At 37.0% G+C, this 22323-nt stretch overlaps 1 protein-coding gene across 1 annotated transcript in view; it reads right to left on the bottom strand.

The window, feature by feature from the left end:
* LOC145241373 (uncharacterized) overlaps positions 1-22323 on the bottom strand; it is a 149682-nt gene that overhangs the window by 64288 nt on the left and 63071 nt on the right. The window lies entirely within an intron of this gene.

The raw sequence follows: 22323 nt of genomic DNA on the forward strand, positions 1-22323 counted from the left end.
AAGGGGGACCATAGATTGATGTTCAGTCGCGCACTTGCTATGAAAATAATGATAAAGCAGGGATAGGCTCACAATATCTCTTCTGCGGCAAAGAGGTTGCAGGGAAGAGAAAAGGGCATAATTTTTTTGTCTCTGATTTAATGTGTTTCACTAAAGATTTATTTAAACAAATTCTGCAAAAATATTTTTTTTTAATTAAAAATTGTTTATTTTCAAAAGTTTATTAAAATAAATGTAGAAATTGATGGTCATTCTACTTTGAAGCACTGTTGAAATGTGAAATATTTAAAATAAAGCTGTTGGAAGCCACACAATTCATGTATATATATATATATATATATATATATATATATATATATATATATATATATTGAATTTTAATCTAAAATATTTTGGCAATGGACACCCTCAACAAAGAAAATAAGAGGCGTTTCTTTTTTTTTATGTCCTTTTTTCTGATTGTACATATTTACTATACCCCCCCCCCCCCCACGGGACAGAGTTAGACACCAGGGTCGTTTTTTAACGTGGAGAAAAGGTACAAAAATAAAAATTGTCTCAGTCGTGAAGGATTTCTCCTCCACCGAAAGAGAACAAGAAATAGAAGTGCAGCATCTGAAGAACAGATACTACACTTTGAGATATTAAATCTTTTATTCATGTTAAAAAATACAGTCAAAATCAACGATGAACAAAAAACTTAGGCACATGGCCAACTCAAAAGGGGGGATTGTGGGGGTCGTTGGTCATCCTTGTCACTCCAGAACTAAACAAAGTCAAAAGTTTCTCCCAGCTAGTATCTTCTTTCACCATAATACCGCATTCACCCTTTCATATTGGGGGATGTCCTACTTAACTCCCAATTTTTAAAACATTTTTTATTGACGTGTAAAAACAAAAAAGATAACAATAAACTGGTACAATAATTCATTTGTATCGAGGGCGGGGGGGGGGAAGAAAAAACAAAAGGTGATTAGTAGGACCCTCCCAACCCCGTCTAGTTGATAGACTGCCCGTTCCACTAGGTTTGTAAAAGGAACCTCGCTTCTGCGGGTCAGTCTCTAGGTGGGGATGCCCTCTAGATGGGGGTGAATGGAGAAAAGAAATTTTTGTGGGTAAGGGGTGGAGGTTAGTTTATATTTCTTTTTCTCCAAGATGGGTAAAATTTAGAGGAAGGGGTGAAAACAAAAATTGCAGGTAAGAGGGGATGGGGATCTTGGAGGCTTCCTAATCGGGGAGGGATGGAACACACACTCAGCTAGCTGAGAGGCTACTTGTTTAATTTTACTTTACAGAACTGCGCGTTCCACACCTAGGCGGGGAACACATATTCAAATTTGGCTCCTCTTCGTACACACAGACTTGCCACATGTATCCATCTTCTGTCAAATGCCGCGCGATGCAGCCTTCTTCTATCACATCTGATCTTCACCCGTAGTTGGTGTTTAAAGAAAGCGATCAGATCTTGATCAGAAAAAGACAACCCCCCCCCCCCGGCAACCTTGCAGACACGACGTCCAAATCACTATTCTCGCCACGACCAGGATCGTAACGTAGACCATTTGTCTTTCCCGGTCCCACGGCGGCCTCACGTTGTCCACAACATTGGATACAGTAATTGGGCGAGGATGCTCAGGATCGATGCGAGCCGTCACTCCGCTGACATACGACCAGTACTGGCAGAGTTCGCGGCAATCGAAGAAAGCGTGATCCGTAGTTTCTACGGCCGTTGTCCCACAACGGGGACAATCAGGTGACTCCAAAAACCCGGAACTGCATTGTATATTGTTGAGTGGAAGTGCATTTCGGGCCAATTGCCAGGTCAGAGAGAACTCCGAATTGTTCAGATGACTCGAACCTGGCGCCCAGCTCAACGTGGAGCGGATCTCACTCTGCTGCCACCCCAAACGCGCGCATAGCGGGTCGTCGGCGGCCCCCTTCACTAGATCCCTGTGGAGTTCCCTACGGGTAGCAGTCACAAGGTCACTGGACCTTGGTAGTCGTTTTAGCGCAGCTCGGCACTCTTTCATGTAGGCAGATTCTCCCCGCGGCCTGGAACGGCTCGATCGAGGGGTCGAGAACGAGGTCGGGGAAGGCGGCAGTAACCACGGGGTGCCACGGTTGGTCATCCTGCATATAGTGGCTCAGGAAGGCTAGCCTCTCAGCATCTCGATGACACTTCAAGTCCGGCATTCCCAAGCCTTCTTCACACGTACGTTGAATACAGACCTGTCTGCTCACCCAGTGTCTCCCTCTGTCCCAAAGGAGCGAGGACAAGAGTTCGACAAGAGCTTTTAGGTGTTGTGCAGGCAGGGGAAGTACGGCCAGTCGGTAAAGGATGAGAGGAAAGACGTAAGTGGCACACGCCTCAGCTCTACCCTTTAAGGAAAGTTTCCTAGGAAGCCACGAATTGACTGCAGCCTTCACCTTTGACCGTACCTCCAACCAATTCTTGTCAAGCTGGAGACCCGGTCCGAACTACACGCCGAGGATCCGGACCGGGCCATTTGTCCAGCTGAAGGGCGCCGGGAGGTTTGCGTTGCCACTCCATGCGCCCAACCGCAGTCCTACCGACTTGTTGCGGTTTATCTTGGCCCCCCGTGATTCTTTCGTACTGTGTGAGTGCCTCTGACACGACCTCAATGTCTCTGAAGCCCGACACGAAGACTGTGACATCATCGGCGAACACGGATACCTTGGCAGCTGAGCCGCCAGGCAGAGCCATTCCGCGCAGGGCCGAATTTGCCTCCCCATGTCTCAGCTTGCGGAGAAGAGGCTCCAAAGCCAGGACATAAAGCAGGGGCGACAGCGGACAACCCTGACGAACCGACCGAGAGATAACAAAGGGTTTCGAGCGCTTTCCGTTGACTTGCACGACAGCCATGGGCTGTCGATACATTATGGAGATCCACTTGCAAAAGTCCAGTTTAAAACCGGCGGCCTCTAAGACAGATGCCAGGAAACGATGGTCGACCCTATCGAAAGCTTTGGACTGATCTAAGTTGATTAGCGCAGCTTCCATGTCGTCATCTATTCCCCCCTTTAGGATCGTGTGGATCAGGTGCAAGTTGTTCTGAATCGATCTCCCCTTCACAGCGTAGTTCTGTTCCGGTTCAACCAACTCGTCGATAACAACCTGCAGCCGATTCGACACGACCTTGGCCAAAATCTTCAACTCTGTGTTTAGCAGAGTTATAGGCCTGTAGTCGTCTAACTCTTCCCCTCCATGCCCGTCACCTTTCTTCAGCAATGTGATCACTCCCTTGGTCACCTGCCCTGGGATGGATCCCTGAGCAAACCAATGGTTGATCTTGTCTCGAAGGCCAATGTGATTGTAGATACGAAAGGTGTTATTTTAAGTGGAAACTTGATAAGACAGTCAACTAGCTGTTTACAATATATAACTCACGATTATTCAATGTGTCATTAAAAAAAATCTGCAAAAATAAATTTTTTGTTTTTTAATTAAAAATTGTTTATTTTCAAAAGTTAATTAAAATAAATGTAGTACTATATTAGCGCTGGGGCAATGCCAAGTAACTTGGTTAATCTAATATCTGGGAATAAAGTGTTGTAAGCAAACACTCCACTCAATATATATAAATAAGTACCAGTTTTATTGACAAGTTTAATGGGTTACTGGTGGGCAGAGTCATAGCAATAAGCACCAATACAAAACATCATATGAAAATTTAAGCGCTATCGGGGAGGGGGGGTTCTAGGTGGCAAGATAAAAAGATGTTTGTTTTGTTTTGGGGGGGGGGGGGTGTTATGATTTAATTTGTTGTTAAGAGTTATCCCCCTTGGGATTGACATTCATAATAAAAGCGCCCTCTGTTTCATTTTCCCTCTCGATCCTTTCAAGAGCGTACGTGTATTTTATTAACTGTAAAATAAATAATGGATCGAATCTTACGTCCCGACAGATTCGAGGTGGAACCTACATGCCCTAATTCCGAAAAATCCTATAGGCATTGGAAATTAACCCTCCAGAATTATATCCGCTCACATAATAACGGATTAATCGAAAACACTTCAGATAATTTCTTTGTCTTGATCAATTGTATTTCAGCCTCTGTTTTCGATTTAATAAGCGATAAAACCGACTACGATAGTGCATTAAGAACATTGGACGCCGCTTATTTAAAACCTGAAAATATTGTTTATAATAGATATCGATTGATGACGACGAAGCAACAAACAACACAAAATATAGATGCCTTCATACTACAATTGGAAATGCTTGCCAAAACATGTAACTTCGAAGCGGTTTCTGCTGAAGAAAACAAAAATCAATACATTCGGGAAGCTTTCATCGGTGGAATTTCTTCTTCGTCCATCCGACAACGACTGTTAGAAAAACCCATCCTGACTTTACAAGACACATATGCCACGGCCAGATCTCTTGAACAAGCAGAAAAGCATTCGATAAGCTACGCAAATAACTTTACTGTAGCAGCTACAAATAATCCTTCGGGCTACAATCGTATAGCTGTGACTAAAGAAAATATGCATCCAAAAGGGGTTTGTTTTTTCTGTGGAAAATCACGTCATCCTCGATATTTATGTCCTGCACGAAACGCCGAATGTAAAAAATGCAAAAAAAATGGTCATTGGGCTAAAGTGTGTAAATCTTCTATTTCTAACACTCATACTGCTGTTCTTTATGACGACTCTGACTACCCCTCACCTTCTCTATCCTGACTAGGAACTAACTCCAAAGATGTCACATTCACTCAATGCCAAATTAACGGGCACTTCGTGAACGCTATGGTGGACTCCGGCAGTGTAAAAACATTCATTAATGAAAATACTGCTAAAAAACTTAAACTCTTCACAATACCTAAAAACAAAACTATAGCTCTGGCTGCTTCCGATCAACATGCTAAAATAACTGGCGAAGCTGTCGTGGATTTAATACTGAAAGATAAAACCCATTCTGGAATAACAATTGAAATCATTGAAAACCTTTTCATTGATTTAATAATCGGAAAAGATATTTTAAAAAAATATAAAAAAGTAACACTTAAATTCGACGGTCCTAGAGACAAACTTATAATTGGAGCTATAAACACGAATAATTTTTTTCCTACCATAAACGTTCCACCCCCTCCTCTCTTTTCTAATCTTTCTCCTCATACTACTCCTATTGCGACAAAATCCCGACGTTACACTTTTGCCGCCAACAAATTCATAAAAGAAGAGACTGCTAGAATGTTGAAAGAAGGCATAATTGAACCTTCGATATCTCTATGGCGAGCGCAAGTTCTTGTAACTTCGAATGAGAATCATAAGAAAAGAATGGTAGTCGACTACAGCGATACCATTAATAGATTCACGGAACTAGACGCTTACCCAATGCCTAATATCAATAAGATGGTAGACGACATCGCTCAATATAACATCTTCTCTACTCTCGACCTAAAATCTGCTTATCACCAAATACCTATAAATCATGCTGATCGTAAATTCACTGCGTTTGAAGTAAGTGGCAAACTTTTTCAATTTACTCGTCTTCCTTTTGGCATCACCAAATGGAGTAAGTGCTTTCCAGAGGAGCATAGACTATATTATAGAAAAAGAAAATCTAACCGATACCTTTGTGTATGTTGATAACGTAACTATATGCGGAAAAAATCAAGAAGAACACGATTACAATCTTCAAAAATTCTACAAAATTGCTAAACAATATAACATCACTTTAAATGAAAATAAAAGCATAATTTCTTCTAGTTCTATTACTCTACTCGGCTACACCATAGAAAATAATCAAATAGCTCCCGATTATCAAAGACTAAAACCATTACTCGAAATGCCACCTCCGCTGAATCTTAAATCTCAAAAAAGAATAGTTGGAATGTTTTCCTATTATTGCAAATTCATTAAAAAATTTTCTGATAAAATTTTATTACTAAATCAAAACAAAGAATTTCCACTACCTCCATCTGTATTAAAATCTTTTCAAACATTGAAAAATGATCTAAAAGACGCCACTTTAATAACGGTAGATCCAAATAAAGAATTTGAAGTAGAAACGGACGCTAGTAACTATTGCATTGCTGCAACACTAAATCAAGAAGGTCGTCCTATTGCATTTTTTTCAAGAACTCTCAATACTAACGAAATTAAGCACCATGCAGTAGAAAAAGAGGCAGCCGCTATTGTAGAAGCTCTCCGTAAGTGGCGACATTTTCTACTCGGCAGGCACTTTAAAGTCATCACAGATCAGAAGAGCATCAGCTTCATATTCGACAATAAAAGAAAATCAAAAATTAAGAATGACAAAATATGTCGTTGGCGTATAGAATTATCCCAATACAATTTCACTATAGTTTATCGACCTGGACCTGAAAATATTGCTGCTGACACATTCTCTCGCATCTCTGCTCTTACTTACAATCTACAAGATCTTCGTGATTTACATAAACAATTATGTCATCCTGGTGTTTCAAGACTAAGCCATTTTATAAGAACGAGGAACCTCCCTTTTACTTTGGATCAAATTAAGAATATTACTGACTCTTGCTCATCCTGTCAATTACTGAGACCCAAATTCGCCAATACCAATGGAGGGACTCTCATTCAAGCCATATTACCTTTTCAACGATTAAATCTTGATTTTGAAGGCCCTCTACCTACTTCTATACATGGCAACAAATATCTACTTACTCTAATTGATGAGTATTCCCGTTTTCCTTTCGCTTTTCCTTGCAGAGATATGACAAGCAAAACCATTATCCACTGTCTAAACAAACTCTTTTCAATTTTTGGTTTGCCTGACATGATACATACTGACCGTGCTTCTGATTTCTTAGCAAGAGAAATAAAGGATTTTTTACACAAAAAAGGAATTGCTACTTCTAAAACAAGTAGGTATCATCCTGAAGGTAATGGACAGATTGAAAAACTCAACGGTACCTTTCTAAAAGGCAATTCTTTACTTACTGATACTATTCACTTCAGGGGGGTTACAGCAGAAACATTATCTCGTGCATGTTAGGTCGTTGTCAGTTGGGAAAAGGATGAAAAGAAAAAAGAAAATATGACGGCTGATCGGCAATTAAGCGATCAAGTGGTGAAAGAGAGTAAACCAATGTTTTGTCGCGGGAGAAACACGAACACAACTTCGAAGTCGTTTGTTCTTGAAGGAATTTACATGACTAAACTAGGAATTAATTCTAGAGGGGAAAAATATCACTCGGTTATGACAATCTTTCAGTGGCAGACTAGTGTTATATGAAGGGATCATTTGGGCCATTCATTCCATTTAATGTTATAAGTGTTGGATCCAAGAACCTTTAAGCTGAGAAATATAAACAAATAAACAATAGTATTTTAAATTCATTTTTTTTATTTGCAAAATAAAAAAAAAATTCAATGTAACTCTTGATAATGTTTTATGCAGAAACGAACAACCAGAAATAAACATATAATTACCAGAATCTTTTGTTCATGCAGCTCATCAGGTCACCATTAACTTATTCAATTGAATTAAAACCCCATCGTAATCAGAAAAATTGCTATAATTCTTAAGCAGATAATTAGCAGATAATTTTTGTTTATCATTAAGTCTTGGAGGGAGAAAGTGACCTGTGAACAACAGAAAGATAAAAAAATTTTACAAGTCTACTTTTTTGGCAACAACGAAATGTTTAAATATAAAATCTGAGATGTTTAAAATGTGCCCATCTCATAGAAAACACCTACTGGCAAACTAGAATCCATTTCCAAAAGTGAAAAAACGAATAAAGCTCAGTGGAGCACCTGCCATGAAAGTAATAATAGAGTATAGAAAGAAAACGTCTCTTCTCGTTTTTATGCTCAAGTTGTTTATATCTTAAAAACTATTTATTCATGGTGTTTGGTTTGGTTGGTTTGTTTTATGGCATATCAATCCTTTTCAGATTGTTTAATGCAGAATCTGGTAATTTTTGAAAAAAGGTTTTATGTTTCAACTTCTTTAAATCTTCAAATATTTATTCATAATGTTTTGTTTGGTTTGGTTCGTTTGTTTTATGGCATATCAATCCTTTTCAGGTTCAATCATTCTGGCATAAGTTTTCATGCTTTAAGTTCTTTATATCTTCAAATGTTTATTCATGGTGTTAAGTGTTGAGCCATTATGTTGAACAAAGATGGCGGTAGTAAATCAAATCGGTGAAGAATCAATGCAGTCACGATCTCGAGTGTTGAGTAATTCTTATGAACAAAGATGGCGGCGAAGAACCAATGTAGTCCGGATCAGCAGTGATTCAATCGTTTCAAGACGGAGACTGGAAGCATACTGACTTGCATCCAAAATTCAATATTTTTATAATGAAATCAGAGGCTTCTCATTAGTTGATTGTCCTAACCATAGTTATAAATCCATCACCATGTAAGCCAGATGAATGATGGACGAATCCCTAAAGAACTTTTGTTTGGGGAGCTTGCCTCTGGCACAAGGCTTCCCAGCTGACTGGGTCTTTGCTACAAGGATGTCTGCAAGCATGACCTGAGGGCCGGCAATTTCAGCCCCTCGAAGCTTGATATTGCTGCCTCAGACCATGAGAGCTGGCACACCACCATCCTATGTGTGGCTGAGACATCCAAATGGAAGAGAACCATACATTGGTGGAAGAAACGGGCCTGCAGAAAGGGGAGGACAGATCCAGCTTTGACCCTGGCCCAGGCAGAGAGACAGAAAATTTACATCTGCAGCAACTGTGGCAGGTCCTGTGGCTCCCGCATCAGCCAACATAGCCACACCACAAGCTGCCCCTCCCCCTGGAATTTCATGATCTCTAGAGATCAACGGAGTCAACAACAGTTATAAATAAGATCATGGTGTTTAGTTTGTAGAAAAAAATGTCTTTGTTTTTGGTTTTGCAGAATGTGATTGAATTTTGCAAAGATAACAGAAAAAAAAAAAAAACAATAGCATTAGTGTTTAATGCATTGAAATCAGAAAGCCGATATCTTCAGACAGCCTGATCTAGTCGCACCAAGGGATTTTTGATTTCAATTAATAATTGATTTATACTTCACTGTAATCATCAAAGTTACATTGGCATGAGAAATACACACACATATGTGAAGTTGTCTCGTAGTTTAATTAGTATAGTGATAGCAAACAATGCAAAAAGCCAATTGAATTTTAAACTTAATACAAAATCAACTTTGAAAACTGGTGAGAGGTGTTGCTAGTCTCTCTCTGCTCTATCATTATTTGTATTCCCTTTTTCCTTCCATGTGCCTCACATCAGGCAGAATTACGATGGGAGTGCTTCCCTACTACTAACTTGGCCATTTTCAAATCCAATATCCATAAATTATTATCACCGACTGTACAATAAACAATCAAAAGCAGTCGATAAATGTTAATAATGTTTTAAAAAGTTATGGATAGTCCCAATCTCTACTTATATATAAAAGACAGTTTGTCTACGTGTGTGTCAGTGAGAGTTTGTTCCCTATAGACTCCAAAATAACTGGGTCAATTTTTTTTTTTAAATTTAACACAAATATACTTTATGTGTCTCAGAATGTTCTTAGGTAGGTTCTATGTCAGAATGCCTCCAATAAGTATCGAAAATCAATGACAAACAAATCCGATTAAAGAAGGAACAGTCCGATTTTGACCAAAGTTAACACCCTTATACAGTCTAAAATCACAAATGCATTTGAAAAGTTTTATCACCATATAAGCAGAAGGGCTCAGTGTATAAAATCAACAGTAGGTTCTTTGATAAAACAGAAGCGTGTTTCAAATGAATGTTTCTGTTTAAAGCGCAATTGGACCATGATACTTGACTTTTGCATTTTAAACTTTAAATCCATAATGTTCCTCGTCTTTAGTTGCCAATCATTTCTTTTTTTCACTCCAAACAAGGCATATTGCAACTTGGAACGCACGCGGCTACTATTTGTGATCATATCTAACAAAAGACAGAGGAAAATTAAGCAGTGAGATGTTTGTTCACATTATGTTTTAAACTTTTGCATGTTGGTAGTAAGCAGGAAACAGAGAGAATTTAAAAGTTTAACAGTTCCAGAGAATATAAAAGTTTAACAGTTCCAGAGAATTTAAAAGTTTAACAGTTCCAGAGAATTTAAAAGTTTAACAGTTCCAGAGAATTTAAAAGTTTAACAGTTCTAGGGAAGAAACATGGTCCTTCGGCATCTTGGGACCTCAGAATTTTGCTACTTGTTGGATTGGTCAGAAGTATGTACGTCAAAGAAACACAAGTGTCATGAGTTATTCAGAGCACATTCCATTAAAGTATTTGTAAAAATTAAAATTAAATTAAAATTAAGATTCAAATGGCCGACTTGTTTACAAAGAAAATGAAATGCATTGTGAAAGATTTACTTTTCAAATGAAATTAGTTGTTTTATATAAGATTTTAAAAACTTTTTTTCATTTCATGCTATTGCATTATTGATTTCACTAAAGAATTGATTAATACTTCACTGTAATTATCAAAGTTACATTGACGTGAGAAATACACACACAAACATGTGAAATCTTATAATTTCATTAATATAGAGATAGCAAACAGTGCAAAAAGTAGTGTTGGGACGATTAATCAGAATTGAAAATCAGAAAAAACACAACTACTTGGGAAATCAAAATCGGTATCAGAAAAATTTGTGCCTATTTTCCAATACCAAAAACGATTCCATTTAATTATTTATTTTCTTTTTTTGATTTTGTTTGAAACAAAACCTTCCACTGCTGGTAGTAATAATAAAATAATAAATATTTATTGATTTTAAACTAATAGTAAAAAATAAATCACTACCCCCCCCCCAAGTGTGTTTTTATGTTTTATGTTAACATGTGATATTAGGAGAAAAATAACAATTTTATAGTGAAATATTTAGTAATTGCATTGGAATCAGGAATTTAATACAGAATCTGTAATTGTGTTGGAAGTGGGAAAAATATTGCAATCGTCCCATCACTAGGAAAAAGCCAATTGAACTTTTCTCTTTTTTATTTTCTAAATTGAGTTACTTCAAATTGCGAGCAAACATGCACGTCGATGTCATTGTTAAGAAAATTATGATAATTAATGGGAAATTACGACTTCTTTTTAATCGAGGGCAACAGATGGAGGAAGAGAAAGAAAATGACTAATCGAGGACAAAGAAAGTTCTGCTCTTATTACGAGCAGAAAGCAAAGAATAAATTTAACAAACTTTTTTTTTTATGTGTGTGTGTGTGTGTGTGTGTGTGTGTGTGTGTGTGTGTGTGTGTGTGTGTGTGTGTGTCTCTCTCTCTCTCTCTCTCTCTCTCTCTCTCTCTCTGAGAATCGTGTCTAAAATAGAAGCCAGACTTTCTATCTTTTTTTTTTTTTTATCAATGCTGAAATATCTAAAACAGTTGCCAGATTTTTGTTATCTTCAAGGCAAACAAAGATGTTAAAAAGGTAAATGCGTAAACACGTCAAGAGCCAAAGAAATAAATGAAACGCATTCACAGGATTCTGAGATTTCTTATTCGAAAGCTTATTCAATACATAAGTAAAGAAAAGAAAAAAGAAAAAAAATATGATAATAAAAACTACACTAAAAATGAAGTCTATCTTAAAAGTAAACAGATGTTTTTGTTTTATTTCTTTTTGAGGGAGGGTACGGTATTTCTATGTTGCTCATTGGCTTCCCTCTTAAAAAAAAAAAGGGTTGATTAATACTGATCTTTAATATGTGTTGAAACCGTTTGTTTATATTTTCTTTTCAGAATTAATCTTAGGCCGTGAAGAGCTCTCTAGTAAGGTCCATAATATAATTAGAAAGGTGTAGCTGCTGCTGGTTTTGGTTGTTGAGCATCATTCATTTATTTTGTTTCTCCCCGATATTTATTTATTTATTTTTTACAATGGAGTAACCACTCATCAAGGCCCGAAGGCCACTTAAGGATAATGGTTAATGAGTGTACAGTGGTCACCAGGATAACAGCGTAATAATCGTTAGCGGTAGAAATTAGGTATAATTTGATTATTTAAGAGGACATCTTAACAAGAACTTGTCTACATTGGACTTGAAGACGGCCATATTGTACTGTAGTCAGCTGGAAAGCAGGTCAGTGGAGCAAAGTTCCATGGACGGCAGTTCTAGGAAAGAAGCTTTACTTATGGAAGTTACATTTAGATTTGGGCACAGAGAGTGGGGTGGGGGGTATATTTGATAATGGTGTGTTTTGTGAAAGTTTGGCAAAGAGGGACATAGATTGAAGCTCAGATGAACATTTTTCATGAAAACAACGACGATAGAGCAAAGTCAGACTCCCAACACCTCTTCTGAGGGAAAGAGGTTGCAGGGAAGAGAAAAGGGAAGCCGGTTTGGAACTCTGTCAAGGCAGGATCGAGTGTTCTGAACACCTCCTGCTCAGATGTGGTAGCAGTACTCCATTTTAGGACATATCGTGCTTTTATACAGGTAGCGGACTGCATCAAAAGTGAAATACCTTCTGGAACGATAAAATGATGAAACCATTTTTCCGGAAACAGATTTTTTAGTTACAACTCATTCTAGAACGACATAAGGTACTTACAGGAAAGGCTACATGAAGGTTGCCAACATCCCTAAGTGAAAGTATTTCTGTGGAACAAACTGAGTTCAAAGTTGGCACACCTAGGTTGGCAATTCATGTCGTTAACTACTTATCAACCGTTACCTCTTGCTGCTGGTTCTTGTTGACTGCTTTTGATAGAGTTCCTTCTCATAGATTTGGAGCACTTCATTTTCCTGGAAGATTTGAGGTTACTACCCTGACCAATTGATTGGTTTCACATCCACCAATGCACCATTATTATTCTTAATGTACATCGTGATAAATGACTGAACACAACCTCATTTGTCATAGATTAGTCCACAAAAACGGTAAGGAGCCGCCAACTTCCAATGAAGATGCCTTTGGATTTCATTTTGCTGATGATGATTGTTGCAGGCATTAAATAAAAAAGGAGAACAGTGTAGCTGGTTCTATTTGTAGACATTCGTCGTTTGAATAAGCTCCTATAGTCCTCACATTCCAGGAGAGATGTTTTTGACAAAAGAGGAGAGAATTGCTGTTTTCTTTGTTGGAAACTATCAAGCTAACATTTATTGTTGACTAGTTTTTAACCTTGAAATAGTATTGCTTTTTTTTTTTCACCTGCTTGCATCAATATACGGCATAATCATGTATATATATATATATATATATATATATATATATATATATATATATATATAGTGTTTCCTTTTCCGATTAAATATGTTTTTAACTCATTTCAAAGTGATTTTTAACATGTCTTATTAACTGTTTGCTCATATATATATATATATATTATATATATATATATATATATATGTATGGAACAATCATGTTGACACACCGGTTCTTGCCAGATCACCGAAGTTAAGCAATAAAGAGCCTGGGCAGTACCATATGGATGACTATTTGAGAAGGCTATGCATTGTATGACATGAATCGTAGAAATTTCCAGGTTAGTATCTGTGGCCGCATTTAACTCACTAGGGAGATACACCCCAAATCAAGATGGAAAGCAACGGGAAACTACCATCTTTTTGTCTTCCCAAGATTACCATGGCTCTACAATTTAAAGTTTATTATGAAAGGAGCTATGATCGTTTGAAGTTGAACGTCAAAAAACATTATTTTTACACCAACCTAATGCAAACAAGTAGTAGTAGGTGTTCAGAGTCGAGTGTGAAAGTTATTTTTTAGCCTAAATCATTTAAAATATATCCACTAAACAAATAAATATAGGTAGTATGTCTATGAGTGGGGGAGAGTTATAGAGTGTAGGAGAAAGTGAAAGAGACAGAGTATGTGTGAGAGAAAAAGAGAAAGTGTGTTTGAGTGTGTGTGTGTGTGTGTGTGTGTGTGTGTGTGTGTGTGTGTGAGAGAGAGAGAGAAAGAGAAAAAGTAAGCAAAATAAAGGTAGGCGCATGTTAAATATTCATTTTATTTCAAATTCAATGGTCTTTTCTTAGAATGATAATTTATCAAGTGCCACAAAGAAGAACTGGCATATGGAAAATCTGGCAATCATTTTGTCCAGTAAACATCGTAAAGTGTCAAAGATTTTCAGCTGAAAAGAAGTTATTGTTATTTTGTATTTATTTGCCCATTTTGTATTTTGTTGTTGAGTTTTAGTTAAGACAAGAAAAAAAAAAAAAAAACAATAGAGAAAACACAAACAGACAAAAATCAAAACCACTGGAAAACGCACTTTTTCTAAATAGATATATTTTTATTAAATTTTGCATTCCCAAGCCGATTTGTATTTATTTATAAATATATTTGTATTTATAATAAAAATAGGAAAATACTATTGAACTGCATCATCCCACAATGAATTATTCATAGGATAAAATGACTGTACTGATATGCAGAAGTTTACATATAATGTAAACCGACATCTTAATTTTTCTTAGGCATGGTCCCAAATAGTAGGCCCTTACGTCCATGTGGCGATATGCCTTCTTTGGGGTGAAGGTGAGCAAAAAAAAAAAAAAGTCTCAAACATGTCATATTTCTCTTTGTCTGTTTATCTGCCTGTCTATCCTGTTTCACTTTTTCTTGGAAACTACTGGGCCGATCTAGCTGGAATTTTCTATGAACCTTTGTTATGATAAGGTGCAGCGAACTAAGTATTATGGTATCTGTTCGATGCACAGTAAGGAGTTAAATAGAGATTAATATTTAATGCAAAAATGAGCACAAATTTAACCATAAATTTGGCATCAAGCACTCATTTCAAATTAGCGTGCTATGACCTCCCCCCCCCATTTATAATAGGCTAAAAACTATACGTTTTAGCCTAATCATCATAACCAGTCTTTATAGATTGTTTTCCAAACAACTTTCTAATAAACTATAAGGCATCCTCAATATATTTATCACATCCGTTTTAACGTTCATCTTATCATTTGTTGGATGGTTTTTAGAAATTGACTTTCAAACTAACCTAAACTATCACTGACCATGTCTTTATTTACCCCCACTTTCTCTCTTATCACTTGTTTTCCTTGTGAAATAACCTTGCTACTTCAACTGTTCCACATCTATCAACCCATGAAATATAATCCATTCTTTCAACATGATCATACAAACAAAATCTCCTATTCTGCACGCATCTCCCTATACTACCCAAATTTAATCTTCCTTCAGATCAAAGCCTGTCTTACATTATACACTCATTGTATCATTCTCACACTATTTCTTTCCATGCAACACATGTCTTCAACATTCATTGGCAAGCTTCCATTTCCATATATCATTTCATTGTGTAAACTTGCCTGATAAGACCTTTTGTTTGGTTGATAATGGTAACACTCTGCTGGTTAGTGTTATATTCCTAAATACTTAGGAAATAAAGACAAACGTGAGTTACACCGAGTGGTATGTGTAATGGGGTTTATTTATAATACAGAAACGTAAGGCTGCTCGCCTAAGGTAAATAGAAGTACATAGTAACAAGTATGGGGAAGAAGTCTGATAATCAACACGTAAGACTATCCGTCTTACTGCGACTGCTTGTCTGCCGCTGTCTGCCAAACAGTCCAATATATATACACAGTTTGTAACCGGTGTATAGCCAGTTATGTTCCTTCACAACACCTCCCCCTGAAGCTGAAATCTTCCTGATTTTAGCTTAAATACCTCTTCCTTTTAGGGTCAGGGCTTAATCTCCTGGTAACTTTTCTCTTTCTTGCGCTTTTCCTTCTGGTCAGCGTTACCCGGGGTAAAGGTTTCTGTCCAGCCCGTATGGTCGGTTCAGGCGAAATATTCATTGTTTGCGGTACACACGCTGGTTTTGGTATATCAAAAATATCGCACAATGTTTCCATTGGTGTCTCTTCCACATTTGGAGACAGTCTGGGACGTATTTGATTTCTGTGTCTTTTGCAGACAAAACTTAATCCTTGGATGGTATAGACCATGCTCCCAATCCTTTTTTTGATAATACCTTCAACCCACTGATTTCGTCCATTTTGAAAATTTTTGAAATATACATTTTCACCTGGGTAAAAGCACTTGGTATTAAGGTTTTCTTTTTTGAAAACTTTCTTTTTCTCTGGTAGCAGCCTATCGAAGACAGATCTTATCTTTCTTGCAAACATTAGCTCAGCCGGGGAAGAATTGACATTATTATTAGGATTTGGTGTCACCCTGTAAATTGCTAAAAATGTTTGAATACATTGTTCGTCTGTGTCCGTAGTAAGATTTTTCTTAAGTGCCCTTTTAAACGTATCTACAAATTTTTCGGCCAACCCATTCGATCGTGGATGGTACACAGGTGTTGTCATATGTAGAATATTTAGTGAGTCACAGAATTCTTTGAATTCATGAGCAGTAAATGCTGTTCCATTATCGCTCACTAAGGTTTTTGGCACTCCAAAACGGCTAAAAATTTCATTAAGCGCACTCACAGTGTTTTTTGCTGTTGGATGTCTAAACTTAAATATTTCTGGCCATTTTGAAAAAGAATCTACAATAATCAAGTAAAAATAACCATTTATAGGTCCCGCATAATCAATATGCAGACGTGACCAGGGTAGGTCCGTCTTTGGCCATGGCGTCGTTTTTACTGGAGGATCTCGAGCTGCTAATTGACATCCTCTGCATGTCTTGACACATTTTTCAACTTCCTTGTCCATACCAGGCCAGTACACATATCCTCTCATAAGGGATTTCATTCTCGAAATGCCCGGATGACCTGTATGAAATTCCTTCAGAATTTTCCTCTGTAACGTTAGTGGAATTACGATCCTCTCACCATACATGAGCACATCTTCACAGATGGAAAAAGGCGTTGTTTGATCTACCTTTTTATTTTTTTATTGATTTTTCATTTTCTTAATGAAAATGTCATTTACTGCCTCTTTTTTTATTTTTTCGAAAGTTACCGGAAGTTCACGTATCATATTACACATTGAACTTGTACATTCACTTTCGTCTTTAAGCGCAGCAATTACCGTTTCTTCGAAACTTTCGCTTCTTTTAGGGATCAACCGTGATAATGCATCTGCGTGTCCTAACTTTTTTGAGGATACATGTTCCATCTTAAACTGATAGTTTAAGAGGGTTACAGCCCATCGCTGTAATCGATTCGCAGTATGTGTGGGAATGCCTTTCTTTGATCCAAATATGGTAAGTAGGGGTTTATGGTCGGTTTGCAAAATAAAAGATCGTCCATGGAGAAATCGATTGTACTTTGTAATTCCAAATATTATCGACAGCGCCTCTTTTTCAATTTGGCTGTAATTTTTCTCCGCTGCAACCAACGTTCTTGAAGCATGGGCGATAGCTTTTGTCCTACCATCCTCATACTTGTGAAGTAATACAGCGCCAACACCGTAATCACTGGCGTCCGTTGCTAGTATTAGTTCCTTTTCTGGATTGAAATGTGCCAATGCTAAGTCTGACAGTAGACATCTTTTGATATTTTGGAAAGCAGATTCACATTCCTTATTCCAGTTCCATTTAACACCCTTTTTCAGTAACTCGTTAAGAGGAGCTCTTAAATTATGTATGTTAGGGATGTAAATTGCATAGTATTGAACTAATCCCAAAAACGATTTTAATTTTGTCACTGAATCTGGAGCAGGCATCTTTTCAATTGCTTCAGTCCTTTATGGATCCGGTCTTCGACCCTCTTTGTCGATTATTTGACCTAGATATTTAATTTTTTTCATAAAAAAATCGCATTTTTCTGGGCTCAATTTAAAACCAAATTCCTGTATTCTTTTGAATACTTCTTTTACATGCTTCTTATGATCTTGCAAATTTTCACTTTTAATTAGGATATCGTCAAGGTAGGCCATTGAAAATTCCAACCCTGCCAGCATCGTGTCCATAATTTGCTGGAAAATAGCAGGAGCAACCTTTAATCCAAAAGGAAGCCTCTTTAGCTTAAAAATGCCCTTATGAGTATTTATGCCCAAGTATTTGGAGCATTCATCGCTGATCTTAATTTGCAAGTAAGCATCTGAGAGGTCTATCTTGGAAAAAAATTTTTCCTCTGTTAAGCTTAGAGAACAGATCTTCTGCGGACGGAAGGGGATAATTATGGTCCAATAGACAGTCATTTAAACCCGTTGAAAAATCTCCACAGACCCTTATTCTGTTATTTTTTTTCTTTACATACACGGTTGGACTTGCCCAATCTGTGTGGTTAACTTTTTCAATGACTTCCAGTTGTTGAAGTCTATCCAACTCTTTTTCGATTGCGTCCATCGCTGAAAAAGGCACATTCCTTTTAGGTTTGAATACTGGAGTGGCATTTTTCTTTAATTCAAATTTTGCCTCTGTCTTAATACAGAGTCCTAGTCCTTCGGCAAAAACATTGGGAAATTCAGTTTTCAAATCCTTCAGGAAGTCTTCCCTTTGGTTTGCTTTTTCTGCAGTTAAAACGTTACAAAACGAATTTATGGGTTTCTCCCATAAATTAAACAGGACAATCCAATCTACCCCAAACAGGCATGTATTCTTTCCTGGTACGACGTACACTTTGGATTTATGAGTCTGGTTAGCGAATGTCACTTTGCATTTTAATTCTCCCTTGAACTCTAATCTTTTGCCGCACACACTTCTCGCCGTCTTTCTGGTTTTCGTTAATTCAGGTCGACCTATCCTTTTCCATATATCTTCATTTATAATACTAATATCTGCACCGCTATCCAGAAGCAATGTAACCAGATGTCCATTTATCCGAACATCAACATATTTCCGTCTTTCGCAGCTTTTTTCTTTATTCATGCGAAGCGTATTTACATTATCGGTCCCTTGTCTTTTCTTCTGGGCACAGTATGTTCCCTTGTGACCTCTGAGACCACATTCATAACATATTTTGTTCCTAAACCAGCAGGTCTTATTGTTGTGTCTTAAACTACCACAACATTTACACTTTAGCTTTGGGTCTTTGTATCCTTTAAGGATCCTGTGTTCTTGGAACCTGGACTTTCTTGTGGTCCCTTGCCTTTTTACTTGCTGCACCTTAAAAATATTTTTCTCTTCAATGCGAGTGTTGTCTTTCTTTATGTTAATCAGACGTTGACACTCTTCCGTGACTTTTTGCAATGTTATGTTAGGATCCGCCTCCATAATTGTTAGGATCCGTGAACGTATATCTTTGTCCCTTGGTGCTGTGAGACCTTGTACAAAGATTAAACATTTAAATTGGTCTGCGGAAATTTCATTCAATTTAAATGATTCGCATAAACAGTTCACAGTGCAAGCATATTCTAGATAGTCTTCAGCTTCTGCCTTCTGAATGTTCAAACATTTGTATCTAGAGTGAAATAGGCTATCCCTTTTATCAAATATTTTCGACAAGGTACTAATTGTTTCCTCGAACGAAACCTCCTCCGGTTTTTTTGGTAGAATTAGATTTGCATACTTGGTGTTTTCATCAGTACCCAGTTTTTGTAGTAGCAGGGTAACTTTTTCCTCATCGGTCCAGTCTAAACATCTTTTCGTAAAAATTGTTTCGTATCTTCTGTAGTATGCAGGGAAAGTAACACCAGTATCCGGGGAGTAACGAAATTCCGTTAGTGAATTTGAAATACCCTCGGCAGAAAAATTAGTCTTCTTCCCGGTCGACGTTAGAATTAGCTTTTCTAAATTCTTTTGCTGTGTCGACATTTGTCGTTGTAGTATGTTTGTTTGTTCTTGTTGTGCCTCTAAAGTTTTTTGTGTTCTTTCTTGTTGTTGTTGCAGCTGTTGCTGTAGCTGTTGTTGTTGAATTTGTTGTTGTTGTTGTTGTTGCGCTAAAAATTGTTGAGTCATTTTTGTCTGTTCCTGGATGCTAAGGGCTAGAGCCTTAGTTAACTCTGCTAATTGTTCCATGTTAGCTTCTAGTACAAAAATGTCTTTTCGAATTCTACACAATAATTCCAAAGAAAAATCGTAAATTTACGTATATCGTAAATTAGTAGCAATATGCAGACACAACACGTTTCAACAAAGTTCATCCATAGTAATTCAACAGGCTTTGTAAAATAATTCTTTTTTTTTTTTTTTTTTTTTTTTTTTTCCACAACGTAAGTTCATACACAAAATATTTCTTACTTCCCACGACAAATAGTTCCAATTATTTATATAAAGGCAATAACAAACAATTAATTTTCCAAAAAAAAAAAATATATATGGCTGCCGTTCCCACGTGGCATAAAATGGTACAATAGTTGTTGTATTTATATTTTTTCTTTCGAAACTCGTAATCCTTTAGTGTAGTTTCGAATTCAACTTGCGACCATTTTTTTTTTTTTTTTTTTTTTACTTGTCAAAATAAATATAAATTCCACTTTACCTTGAACATGTTTCTATAATTTCTTGTGAGTTCTTTACGAAGAAAAATCCGTACTTTTCGCTACTTTAGGTAGGAAAAATTTTTTAATTCATTGACGCACGTGGTCAAAAATCCTTGTGTAGTTTTTTTTTTTTTCGTAAAACAAAAAAAATCCTTGCATTGTACACAGTCCTTGGTACGGTAATTTATCTCTGTTAAGAGAAAGAACATCCTTTCGTCGCCATTGTTATATTCCTAAATACTTAGGAAATAAAGACAAACGTGAGTTACACCGAGTGGTATGTGTAATGGGGTTTATTTATAATACAGAAACGTAAGGCTGCTCGCCTAAGGTAAATAGAAGTACATAGTAACAAGTATGGGGAAGAAGTCTGATAATCAACACGTAAGACTATCCGTCTTACTGCGACTGCTTGTCTGCCGCTGTCTGCCAAACAGTCCAATATATATACACAGTTTGTAACCGGTGTATAGCCAGTTATGTTCCTTCACAACAGTTAGTAATGTCAAAAGTTCCTTGAACTTACTCCATCAACTTCTAACATTTGCACACTTTAGAGTTTTATAATAATTTGGTTTAATTAATTACTTAATGATCAAAAGATAAGATCAAAATTAAATTCAACTTTCAAAATTCTATTTAAAAGAAATAATTTAATAAAAAAAAAAAAAATGGACACAAACAAAAATTGGAATAGTTAAAAAAAAATTTTTTTTTTAAATTGAAACAAAAATAAAACTCATTAGCAACACTGAGTAGATGCAGCTAGTGTATTAATATTGGCCATAGAATGTTTTGAAGTAAAGGGCGTTTCATTGAATCCTGTTAGAACTCAGCACATGTCTTTCAATCATAAGTGCGTCTCTTTTATTCCTGAGATTCTTATGGATGACTCCGCTCTTGAGGAGAAATAAACTCTACATCTTCTTGGTCTTCCTCATCAAGTCTTTCAGGGAGTTCATATATTAAATCCATTGGTCTTTCTGCTTCTTGGGCCCTGTCGGTGGGGCATTAGAATACGCCGACTGCCCCCCTGCAGAGGGTAAAAGTCCCTCAATGGGGGTCCTGGATATGACCTTAAACTATATCCAGTGGTGAGGCCCCAGCTTGTGGGCTTTGGGGAGTGTGGAGCCACCCTTTAATTACCATTGCTCCCAGGTCCACTCTGACCCAGAGTGGTAGTACCTGTTTGGGTCCCAACTATGGGTTAAATAGAAACCGACGTCAACAAAAAAAACCAAATATATTCTATTAAAAAGATTTTTCTTCAAAATCTTTGGATTCTGCATTAAATAACCCAAAAAGGGTTGATATGCCGTAAAACAAAAACAACCAACCTTTCTGCTTCTTGTAAGGTCTGCTTTCGCTATCGCTCTAAACATGTTCTTACACTGTGGCCTATTTTCTATCTCTACAAATATATTATCAGATCATATATTGAGTACTGTTGTCATATTTGCTGTTGCTAGTCTCAGTCTGTTTTTTAAATACTATTATGGTAGATGTTCTGAAAAACTGATCTATTCACTGCTTTCTTTGTTCCAACTTGTTCGACTCATTGGTCTAAGGGTCTCCATGAATTTGGTGTTTTGCTACCTCACTGTAATATGGCTTCCTATTCCAGTAGCTTCTTTTTAAGAACAGTAGGTTTGTTTTCTTCCCACTGACTGTTTTCCTCCTACCTATAGCCCTGCTCTTTTCAAGATTAACGTCAACAGACATTTCCTATCTTTGTGATAATCATTGTTCGTTCTTGTTAACTCCTTACATTAAGTGGCTTCACACCTTGTCTGGAGCGATTTCCATAAAGAAGAAGAAAAAAAAGGGGTCAATTTAGTGCACTTAGCACATAATACATATTGACACACATATTAGTCTCACATATACACTTGCATCTCAAATTACTTGTTTATCCAGTTATTTTTTCATTTATTTTTTTTTTTTGCAACTTTTTATCATAACCTTCCCACTAAGGTCATGACCTAAACTGGTCTTTCCACTTTGAAAATAATT

Source organism: Euprymna scolopes, chromosome 20, assembly GCF_053919585.1.
Source record: "Euprymna scolopes isolate OS-2025 chromosome 20, ASM5391958v1, whole genome shotgun sequence".
Taxonomy (NCBI): domain Eukaryota; kingdom Metazoa; phylum Mollusca; class Cephalopoda; order Sepiida; family Sepiolidae; genus Euprymna; species Euprymna scolopes.